We start from the raw sequence: 12,611 nt of genomic DNA on the forward strand, positions 1-12,611 counted from the left end.
ATAGAAGAAAGGTTATGAAGCATTTACATTTTTAAACAATATTTTATTTATTTTATTATTTTATTTTATTATTTTTTAACAAATGATGTAAAGCAAAGGCCAGTGTAAACTCAATCGAGGTCAAGAAGTGAGTTATGAAGCACGGGACGCCTGGGTGGCTCAGCGGTTGAGCGTCTATCTTTGGCCCAGGGCATGATCCTGGTCAGGGATCGAGTCCCGCATGGGGCTCCCTGCAGCAGCCTGCTTCTCCCCTTGCCTGTGTCTCTGCCTCTCTCTCTGTGTCTCTCATGAATAGGTAAATAAAATAAAATAAAAAGAAATAGATTATGACCGGCATCCCAGAGACCTCTAGACATATAAGACATACAAATTTTTAAGTTACAAAAATACCACGTTAGAAAAAAAAAATAAGCAAAAAAGGACTAACATTTAAATCACCCATAATGTCACAGGAAAGAAGAAATTGACGCGCAGCTTTATAGGCTTCCAATGTCTTTCCCATACCTAACTGTGTAAAAACGGTGTTATACTATATATGTTTTATATTATCCTTTTTCATTTAACATATAATGAACATCTTTCCATCCCACTAAATATTTTTTTCCATAGTATCTTTAGCAACTACATAGTATTCTAATACATGGGTGAACCAAAGCTTTCATTTAAGCCCCTACTATAAGATGTTTAGGTTATTTCAAATTTTTCTAATTTTAAACAATCTCAATATTAGAAACATACTTTTAACATTATAGTTGCACAGATATACAATTCTTTCCTTAGGGTCATTTCCTTAAAGTGGAATTAGTGAGTCAATGGATACGCAGTAGAACACACACCAAATATTTCACTTGTTACTCTTTGGCCGTTCCCTTTTGCTTTTAAACAAGATGCGCGACATGATTTTAAAGCCTGAAGAGGTTGCCTATTTGCCACCGAAATTTTGTGCTCACTTGTGCGTAGATGCACAACTTCTGTTATTTCCTTCTCACCTGCTACTCGATTGGCCTGGAGCCTCCATCTTGTCCATTCTAGCCCAAGTCCCAAGCCTCATTTAAGAGGATTTCAATCTTTCTTGACTTTCTGGGTTGGGTTAAATGCCCCTGTTGCTCCCTCCTTAGCATCTCCTATTTCCACGTTCCTGAAACACATTATCTAGAGTTAGCTCCTTTGTCTGCTTGTCCACCCTACATCCTGGAACCTAGCCCAGGGCCTGGCATATTTCTTGACGGAGTTGACCAGGGACATGAGCAAGGCTTTTGATACACATCGAAAAACCATACCACCGGCAAACTATATTTACTGAATTAGGAACATTCTTTTTTTTTTTTTTTTTTTGAATAGGAACATTCTTGAGGCTGCTTCCTATTTCTTATGTATTCGTGTCATGATTTTCTGGATGCAGAACAACTGACTACATAATTTTATGACCGCACAGGATCCTTTTCCTGAGTTCTTTTCTCCCTTTCTGTCTTTGTAGATGAGCCTGGACAGGACTTCAAAAAAAAAAAAAAAAATCATGGTCCCTTGCTCCTTTTCCAGGTTCTCTTCTTGTCCAACTTCAGTTCGAAATCTACTTTCAGCTCTCACCTTGCTGGACAAATTCCTGAACCTTACTTTTTTCTTTTTTTCTTGTCCTTCCTACCTTCCTTCCTTCCTTCCTTCCTTCCTTCCTTCCTTCCTTCTTTTTGCATTTCTGTGATGGTTTGCCACATAGACCTTGGAAAATCCATTCCCCATTCTTTCATTGAGCACATCATTGTCCATATCTTTTGCAGGCGGGAGAATAAACATTCAGAGGGCTGAGTGGACCTGGAGTCAGTGTAGAAAGGAAGTGGGGACACAGGATGTGAGTCACTTACAGGTGTCTTTGATGCTTTTGGAATTCACCACCCAGTACCTGGACCAAAAAAAAAGAATCTCCATTGTGGTGAGTGGTGTGCCCCCTCTCTGCGAGGCCCAAGAACTACCTGGTTGAACTTAGAAGGGTCTTCTTCCTCCCCCATTGGATTAGAACCAGCAAAGACTCAGTATGAGACTACTCCAGAACAACTCAGGAGGGCAAGTGGCAGCATCTCTGAGGTTGTGAAATCATAAGCTAGACCCTTGAATTCGATATAGACCTGATCTGTATAATATCCTGGTCTTTCAAAATCTCTATGTTGTGGACATTTCAGAATAGAAGGAGGCCTCTCAGTTTGACAGATCTTTGGTGATTTTGGCTGCTTTGCCATCCCAGCCTGCCTGCCTAAACCAGGAGCCAAATTACCTGCCTCACATTCTGACTCCTCCACTTGTTAGCCATGTAAGCTTGAGCTAAAATTACTCAACCATCAGGGCACCTGGGTGGTTGTCAGTTGAGCATCTGACTCTTGACTTTGGCTCAGGTCATGCATGATTTGAGGGTGGTGGCACCAAGACCCGCATGCGGCTCCAAGCTCACTGTGAAGTCTGCTTGTCCCTCTCCCTCTGCTCTTCCCCCACTCCAGTGCTTGCTCTCTCTCTCTCTCTCTCTCTCAAATAAGGAAATAAATAAGTAAAAATTACTGAACCACCTTATCTGTCAATCACAAATAACAGAGGGGCCTCATGGGGATTGTATGAACATTAAGTGAGTTACTATTTCTAATGTTCTTCATGGTGAGCTTGGCTTGTTGTATGGGCTCAGTAAGTATAAGCTGTTTTTATTAACTCATCTAGTATCTGTCTGAAAAGTTTCTTCCTCATTTTTCCTTTTTTTTTTTAAAATTAAGGTGTAACTTTACATAAAATGCATAAATATTAAGTGTAAAGCTTGTTGAATTTTCTCCTCATTTTTCAAAGTCCCACCATCATATGGTTGTCCCAACATCACTCTCTTCTTTACTGACCACAAATACCCCAACTCTGATTTAGGATTCTGCTATTGAGGAACTTCAGTGCTTCCTGCCCTCCCTCTGGACACCAGCAGGAGGCAGAGTGGTATAGGTGAAAAGCCACAGTCAGCAAGTTAATGATTAACAGACTTTTCCTGGTCTATTAATAATTTACTGGCTTGGGTAAGAACTTAACCTCTAGGAGTCTTGTTTCCTCCACCTGCTAAAGAGTACAGACTACCAAATGGATACTTCATAGGGTTGTAGTGAAGATGAAATGAGATAAGTCTGTAAACAATGCCTGATACATGTTAATTAAATTAGCAAGGCTAGAAAAAAATGATAATACTCAATGTCAGGGAGGGAGCTGTGAAACAAGCATTTCGGCCAGTGCTGGTGCAAGTGTAAATCTATGAAACCTTTCCTGGGAGCAATTCAAGAAAACAAAACAAAACAAAAATAGCAAGAGCCATACAACTTCCATTGTTTAGAAAATTATTATATGAAAATAATTATAAATGAGCACCAAGATTTAAATGCAAGAATTTTCATCAAAGCATTACTTATAGTGTATATATTTTTTTTAATTTTTAATTTATTTATGATAGTCACACAGAGAGAGAGAGGCAGAGACACAGGCAGAGGGAGAAGCAGGCTCCATGCACCGGGAGCCTGACGTGGGATTCGATCCTGGGTCTCCAGGATCGCGCCCTGGGCCAAAGGCAGGCGCCAAACCGCTGCGCCACCCAGGGATCCCTATAGTGTATATTAGAACTAGAAAGATTATTAAATAAGTCATGACGTGTTCATAGTAAGGAATTTTATTCTGTGATAAAAATTATGCACCTCCCATAAAAAATGAACAAATAAATAATTATGTACCCAAAGATTACTTCATGCTCAAGATAAAATAGGATAAGCCTGACAAGTTCCTATCTAGAACAGGACATTTTTAATCTTATACTATATGTGAAATTTTGGGGGTAGTACACTGTGAGGTAATAGAAAATGTATATATTGGTCTCTGCCCCCTGTCCCTGGCACAGAGCTTTTAAAATTCTGGCAATTTCTTAAGCGATAAGAGCACTAGGAGTATCTCTTGTTCTAAAAAGATAACTCTGGGTGGGTTCCCAGGTGACTCCTAGATGGGAGGTAGTCACCAGAAAGACCCAGCCATGATTAGAAACTTGGACTTTTCCACTCCTCCCTCATTCTCTTGAGAAGGGAGAAAGTCTAAAAATGGAGTTAATGATCTTTCATGCCTACATGATTAAGCCTCCACAAAATCCTAATAGTATGGGGTTCAGAGAGCTTCTAGGTTAGTGAACACATCCATGTAATTAGAGAGTGATGTACTTCAACTCCACCAAGACAGAAGCTCCTGTGCTGGGGACCCTCCCAGACCTTGCCCTATGTGTGTCTTCAGCTGGATGTTCATGTCTATTCTTAGTTATATCCTTTAATACACTGGTAAACATAGGTTAAGTGTCTTCCTGAGTTCTGTGAGCCACTCTAAGCAAATTGATGGAAACGGGGGGGGGGGGGGGTCATGGCAACCTCTGATTTGTAGCCATGTTGGGCAGAAGTTGTGTGTAATGGGGTTAAATTGTAGAACATCCAGCTGGTGTCATAAAGAATTGCTTGGTGTGGGGAAAAAAACCCCACACATTTGGTGACCACAAGTGTCAGAAGTAAAGCATTTCATGTAAAAGTAAAGGAGAAACACACAGGAGGGGAAAACCAACTAACGTTTTGAAAATATTAATAACTATGAACTTTTAAAAACATGCTTTTGAAATACACATGCACACATCACTCATCAAGCCTGTTGTTACTTGAATATTATTGCTCAGGACAAAACGTAAGCAAGTTTTTAGGTAAAGAATAATGAGTCATATAAAGAAAAGCATGATGTAAACGCAGGTGGCCTGTGGATATACCAAAAAGTCATTAAGGTGACATGCAAGTGCTAGAAGTGTGGGAAGCACTGTTCCAGCATCTGCACGCTGGAGAACAGCAACAGGGCATGAAGCCCAGCATGGAGAGAAGGTTCTTCATGCCTTTTCTTTTCTTTTCTTTTCTTTTCTTTTCTTTTCTTTTCTTTTCTTTTCTTTCTTTTCTTTTCTTTTCTTTTCTTTTCTTTTCTTTTCTTTTCTTTTCTTTTCTTTTCTTTTCTTTCTTTTCCTTTCTTTTCTTTTCTTTTCTTTTTTTTAAGATTTTATTTATTTGCTCACGAGAGACACACACACAGAGAGGCAGAGACACAGGCAGAGGGAGAAGCAGGCTCCATGCAGGGAGCCCAACGTGCGACTCGATCCTGGGACTCCAGGATCATGCCCTGGGCCAGAGGCTCAACTGCTGAGCCACCCAGGCGTCCCTTCTTCAGGCTTTTTGACTCTGCACATGGAATGTCTGTGTTAAGAACACACATAGGAGGTGGGGGGATTGGGTGACGGGCATTATGGAGGGCACATGATGAGATGAGCACAGGGTGTCATACTATATGTTGGCAAATTGAATTTAAATAAAATTTTTTAAAAAAGAACACACACAGTTGGTTCTCCCCAATCTCACAGATGAACGTTCTCTTGTGGTCAGCAGTGAGAGTTACAGAAATCTGATAAAGGAGGGCTTTGGGGAGAGAGCAGGGGCCAACCTAGTTGGAAGGCTAAGTGAGGGCACTGTCTTGAAGCCAAGTGCATCAAGCATTGGATGTTAGTTTGAGAAAGCATCAGTTGTCTGTAGCAGAGAATGAAAGGACTGATGAAATAATGGAAGCCTTAAACTACAAAGCTGAGCCAACCATTGGCATCACCTCTCCCACCCTTGGGACCTTATTTATTATGCCAGTCAAAGATGCACATATGGTCTTGTCCTCCATGGGCATTTGCTCTACATTCACTGAGGCTTTGTGAGTTGAAGCTCAGTTGGTTCTAAGGCCACAACTATAGATAAAACACTAGTCTTGCCCTGAAGGTCTAGATATAAGACCAACGTGTAAAAATGACACTGTATTTTAATTTTGAGCAATGGTAATATATTACTTCTATAAGCTGCCCCCAACCCTCACCCGGCAAATAAATCTTCCCAAAATGGTTTTATTTAGGCCAAAGTGATAAGGAATAAATTAGGATTGTATGGAGCAGTTGAAAGAATCTAGGCTGGGAGTCAGACATATCTGGGTCAGAATTCCATCTCCACACATTCTAAACTGGTGGCCTTCAAACTAGAATTACACACATCCCTAAGCATGAAGGCTTTTCAAGGGGGATCAACGTTTATGTGTTGTCTTTCTTAAAAACTGATGTGTTGCCTTTCTTAAAACTGTATACACCAATGTCAGATATCCTGTCAGTTTCCCTTCCCACCTTGCAAAAGATAAGGCACACCATCCAACATCTCACTCTGGTGTATATTATGAGGTTAAAAACCAAATTTGGATACAAATACAAGCATAGTTAAGATTAGTTAAGAGGTGCCTGGGTGGCTCAACCGCTTAAGCATTAAGCGTCTGCCTTTGGCTCAGGTCATGATCCCGAAGTCCTGGGACTGAGCCCCACACTGGGGCTTCCTGCTCAGCAGGGAGTCTGCTTCTCTCTCCCGCTCTGCTTCTCCCTCCCTGCTCATGTTCTTTCTCATTTTTTCACTCTCCCTCAAATAAAGTCTTAAAAAAAAAACTGATTAAGGTACCATTAACTACTCCCTTATTAATTCATTGAGAGATTTTTTTTTTTAAAGTAGGCTCCATGTCTAATGCCTAATGCAGGACTTGAACTCACAGCCCTGAGATCAAGACCTGAACTGATATTAAAAGTCAGCCACTTGGGATCCCTGGGTGGCGCAGCGGTTTGGCGCCTGCCTTTGGCCCAGGGTGCGATCCTGGAGACCCGGGATCGATTCCCACGTCGGGCTCCCGGTGCATGGAGCCTGCTTCTCCCTCTGCCTGTGTCTCTGCCTCTCTCTCTCTCTCTCTCTCTGTGACTATCATAAATAAATAATAAAAAATTTTAAAAAATTTTATTAAAATGTTTGGCTGTTCAAGAAGGGCCTGTCCATATTTTTTTAAATTTTTGAATAAATGATGGTGGATGTCAAATAATTATGGTACTTATATTTCATTGGGTGTATTTATGGTGATGATATCATAGTTTTATTTTTGAATGTTAAGATCTGTAATGTGCCAGAAAGTACGTCTCTTGCATCTAGTTAAATGCATGCTGAATCATCCCAGAATGTTCCCTCATGCCCTTTTCAAGACACTCCCCATCTACCAACTGCTGTTTGGATTTTAAGGATCTTGGTTTTGTCTGTTTCTGATTTTCATAAAGACTGAATCATATAGTAGGTACTTTTGTGTCTAGCTTCATTTGCATAACACTGTTTTTGAGATTCACTCATGTCATTCCTTTTCATTGCTGAGTAGTGTTCCATTATATGAAAATCTACATATTATTTGGACACCTGGGTGGCTCAGTGGTTGAGCCTCTGCCTCTGGCCCAGGGTGTGATCCTGGAGACCCGGGATCGAGGCCCACGTTGGGCTCCCTGCATGGAGCCTGCTTCTCTCTCTGCCTGTGTCTCTGCCTCTCTCTCTGTGTCTCTCATGAGTAAATAAATAAAATCTTAAAAAAAAAAAAAAGAAAATCTACAAAGCATTTATTCATTCTCCATAGATATTTGAGTTGTTTCCTATTTAGGGCAGTTACAAATAAGGCTGCAATGAGCATTATTGTTCAGGTAAAAAAAAAAAGTAAATAAGATGGAAACTTAGATGTGAATTTTAAAATATGGAAGGACCTCAAAAAATATGAAAGGAGATATACATTCTTAGGCAGTGGTTTCTTGTCTTTTTAATTGCAAACTACATTAGACCTTTCAACAATGCAGAAGCTAGAGAAGCTGACCCCCATGCAATTGAAAATCCGCATATAACTTTTGACTCTCCCAAAACTTAACTACTAAAAGCCTGCTGTTGACCAGAAGCTTTACTGATATAAAATAAGCAGTTGAGCAACACATATTTTGTATGTTATGTATATTACATTCTGTGTTCTTACAATAAAATGAACTAGAGAAACAAAAATGATATTAAGAAAACAGTAAGAGGGACACCTGGGTGGCTCAGCGGTTGAGCGTCTGCCTTTGGCCCAGGGCGTGATCCTGGGGTCCCGGGATCAAGTCCCACATCAGGCTCCCTGCATGGAGCCTGCTTCTCCTCTGTCTGCCTGTATCTCTGCCTCTCTCTCTCTGTGTCTCTCATGAATAAGTAAATTTTTAAAAAGATAAGAAAAAAGAAATCCATGAGAGAAAATTATAAGGAAAAATATTAAGTGTTTATCTGTGTGTAAGTGGACCTGCATGTTCAAAGCACCAGTGGTGCTTAAGGGGCAACTGTATAACATTTATAAAAACTGTTGTTGTTTTTTTAAAGATTTTATTTATTTACTCACAGACAGAGAGAGAGGGGCAGAGACACAGACAGAGGGAGAAGCAGGGTCCATGGAGGGAGCCCGATGTGGGACTCGATACCGGGTATCCAGGATCACACCCCAGGCTGCAGGTGGCGCCAAACCGCTGCGCCACCGGGGCTGCCCTAAAAACTGTTTTTCAAAGTAGTTGCACCATTGTATACTGCTGCCTTAGCCTAGTATTGCAACAAGTTGATGAGCATATAGTTATATTTTCTGCAATTATCTTCTCTTACTCTGTAGTTTATCTGTGAATCTCTCTAAGTAATGTTACAATGTGTAACTTTAGTGTCACTGAATCATTATCTATCATTCTTTTCCTTTGTCTTGAGGGCTGTTAGTGGCTTCTTTAATAAATCCTTTCCTATTCAGAAGTCAAGAAGATATTTTCATATATTCCAAAAAGCTGTAGATTTTTGCCTTTCACATTTGTGTTTTATCCAGCTGGTTGTGATGTTATGTATGGCATAAAGTAGAGACCAATTTCATTATTTCCCCATATGGGTGTCTAGTTATTTGAGTACCATTTATTTTATTTTTTAAAAATATTTCATTTATTTATTTGAGAGAGAAAGCATGAGAGAGAGAGTAAGCAGGGAGAGGGGTAGAGGGCGAGGGAGAAGCGGAGTCTCTGCTGAGCAGGGAGCCAGGTGCAGGACTTGATCCAGGATGCTGGGATCGTGAGCTGAGCCGGAGGCACACACTTAACTCACTGGGCTACCCAGAAGCCCTGCACCATTTATTATAAAGATCTTTTCCTGTTCTCTGTAGTGCCTCTGTTAAAAATTAAGGGACCATAGATGTGTGTGTGTGTTTTTAAGGATACACAATTTTTCAAAATTATTTGATGAGATATGCAAGCAAAAAGAACATGAAGATCAATCTACTTAACAAGTTGTGTGGCCTTTATCTGGTTATTTAACTTCTCTGAGTTCCCTCCACTGTTGGGAGAATCAAGTGGACTCCTGCCATAAGGTGCTTAGAAGTTCTGCTCCAGGAAGCCTCGGGGAGCAGTAGATGTAGTTTGGTTTTTTGTTTTTTGTATTTTTTTCTTCTGTTGTTATATTTTAACTGCCACAGAGTATATGAAAACAACACCTGCTCAGGGCAGGAACTGCCAGGGAAAGAGCCCAGCGGACGTGACATTTGGGTGGGTCGTGAATGACGGTGGAATCTGTCATCTTTTTTTATGACTGCCATCTGTTGGCTGTCCATGGCGCATTTCCCACGTGCATTGCCTCTGCATGATATTTTATCTGGCTTAGAAGGGCCCACAGGGAAAGGACTGTGCCACACCCCACACCTCGGCTTGTGGTGACCCCCGGGAGCACTTGCCTAAGAAGACCTAGAAGTTCTGCTCCATGTTTGTTAGACACACACACACACACCCACACACACACACACACACACACACATATGTCAATGAGGGCAGGGCTGGGCCTTTTTAAAATTCCTGCTACTGTAGTACTGCAGGATTCCCGAGTTTCACCCACACAGTGCTCCCTCTCCAAACCCCAGCCACCGGCCAGCACGTACAACAACAAACCCGCCCATTCGCCCCCAGCACCACCACCCATGGCAGTGGTGAAATCCCTACCACACCCCCTGCACAACCCTGCCTGTGGTTGAGAGACCATACAGTCTTGCACACAGTAGGCACTCGATAAGCATCAGGTGAATAGCAAGTGAGTTACCACATGAAGATTGGGATTAGGAGCACATTCCTATCTGCTGCAGTGGAGCAAGGCATGGGTAGATTATGCGGCTACTGCCAGTTCTGAGTGTGCGTGGGAATCATAGTGGGGAGTGGGGCTTTGAATATTCCTGCCTGCCCCCCCCTCAATTAGAACTAAGTTAGAACAGAGAAAAGGGCCATTTTTCATTAATTCTCTGGGAGCTTCTGGTTTTGATGCCCAGCCAGATATGGAAATGATAGAATTACTAAACATCTGGATCCGTGTTTTATCAAAAATCCTCATTTGGCAGGATTCGTCAAAACTTAAAATTCACATGTCCTTGAACCTGCACTTCCTCTTAGACTTTATCCAATGCCCCAAAATACAGGCACAAGGATATTCAGGGCAGCATTTTAAAACAGAGAAATACTTAAAACTAGGAAAATGTTCATTCATTTATGATGCAAAAATTTTTTAAAGATTTATTTATTTATTTGTTCATGAGAAACAGAGAGAGAGAGAGAGAGAGGCAGAGACACAGGCAGAGGGAGGAGCAGGCTCCATGGAGGGAGCCTGATGTGAGACTTGATCCCAGGACTCCAGGATCACACCCTGGGCCAAAGGCAGGCTCTAAACCGCTGAGCGACCCAGGCGTCCCAGAAACAAATTTTATTGGGACAGCAGTAACAACAACAAAACAGTAAATTCCCTGCTCTTAGAGAGACATACATTTTAATCTATCAAAAAAGGACTGAAGAAATAATTTATTACACCCAAGCAATGAAGTATTATATTCCCATCAGAAAGAATGAGGTTGTTACTATACTGCTTTGAAAAGATGTTTCATACAGAAGCACCTGGGGGCGCCTGGGGGCACCTGGCTGGCTCAGCTGTAAGAGCATTCAACTCTTGATCTCCTGGTAGAGTTCAAGCCCCAGGTTGGGCACACAGATTACTTTTTTAAAAAAATGTTCAAGACATATTTCTAAAAAAATTTAGGAAGCTTTTGAATATATTACTATTCAAAATAAAGAAAAGAAGAAAAAAAAAAGAAAAGAAGAGAAAACTAAGCTACAAAACACGGCATATAGCATTTTCCTATTTCTTAAACAAATTGGGACATGGGTGGTGCAGTCCATTAATCATAGGACTCAATTTCAGCTTAGGTCGTGATTTCAGGGTCATGTGATGGAGCCCTGCACAGGCGTGGGGGGGGAGGCATGGAGCCTCCTTAAGATTCTCTCTCCCTCTCTCTTTGCCCCACCCCTCCTACACCTGCACACACGCACACTCTCTCTGTCTCAAGTAAAGAAATTAACGAATCTTTAAAAAGTATTTATATATATAAATACATATACATATTTGTAAATATATACAAATATAGAAGTAAAAAAATTATGGAAGAATGTTAATAAAATTGTTAATGACAGTTATCACTGGGAAGGAGGGCAAGTTTTATTTTTTCTTCATATCCTTTTATGCTATTTAAACTTACTAACTTAAGGAAGTATTACTTTTTATAATTTTTTTGACTTAAAAAATCCAATGTAACCTTGAAAACCTGTGAGATTTTAAATTTTCAGCAGGGGGCAGCAGTGATTCTCAAATATCTCTGACGTCAGCACAAAATTGAGGATTAGGATTTTCAATTCCAAGCCCAAATACTGTATTTGAATCACCAGATTAAAAAGAGAACAAGAGGCAATAACCACAGAAAGCTTAAAACGCTGTAAGAATTGCTGTGACAAAACATTGTCTAGATGGTTCTTTATCAACATTTGTGTAAACTTTCCTCTGGAGGGTGCAGTTTTCTCATCCATTAAGATCAGAATGTTTGATGAGATAATCTTAAAAGGGCTCTCTTCAGCTCTAACATTCAATGGCTTTGCGAATATAAATCAGTATGAGGAAGAAACAAGCCCCAGTGCCCTCTGAAATTAATTGGCTTATCAAAGAATCTGTTTTACGACCCTTAGCTGATCAGGATGAAATATTACCAGTTTATCTTTAGAGTAGATCAAAGAATACTTTTTTAGGGGGTAGTGGGGAGGATGTTGGTATTTATTCAATTCACTGATGGAGAAAAAGGAGAAGTCTCCCGCTCTATAAATGTTTAGCATGTGTATAAAGGTCATAGGCCTGGTGTTTAGAAATTACACACAGGCTTACTGAGGAATCTTCACTGGGTTGGCCAAATTAAACAGCAGACAGTTGTAGAGGAATAAACACAAGTTAACATTTAACCCCAGCAAGTCCCTGTTTGCTGCTCCATCTTTCTCAAAAGGAGGAGACCAAGAGAGTCAGCAGGCTGCTGGCTACGCTGGCAAGACCCTGGGCTCCTCTGAGAGCCCACCCATCTACCACTTTTATCAAGTACATATTTTTTATTAAAGAATAATTGAAATGCACTATCATATTAGTTTCAAGTATATACCATAGTGATCCCATATTTATACACATTACAAAATGATCACCACAATAAATCTAGTTACCATCTGTCAGCATATAAAGTTGTTACAATGCTATGACTATATTCACTATGCTGTACATTATATCCCCATGTCTTATTTATGACTGTAAGTTTGTACTTATTCTTCTTCCTTTTTTTTTTCTTTC

The 12,611-nt window shown here is 40.6% G+C and overlaps 1 protein-coding gene across 1 annotated transcript in view; it reads left to right on the forward strand.

Annotated features, from left to right (window-relative positions):
* The window catches only part of NIP7 (nucleolar pre-rRNA processing protein NIP7), a 120,424-nt gene that overhangs the window by 37,984 nt on the left and 69,829 nt on the right, over window positions 1–12,611 (forward strand). The gene's annotated exons all lie outside the window — the stretch shown is intronic.

Source organism: Canis aureus, chromosome 3 (assembly GCF_053574225.1).
Source record: "Canis aureus isolate CA01 chromosome 3, VMU_Caureus_v.1.0, whole genome shotgun sequence".
Lineage (NCBI taxonomy): Eukaryota > Metazoa > Chordata > Mammalia > Carnivora > Canidae > Canis > Canis aureus.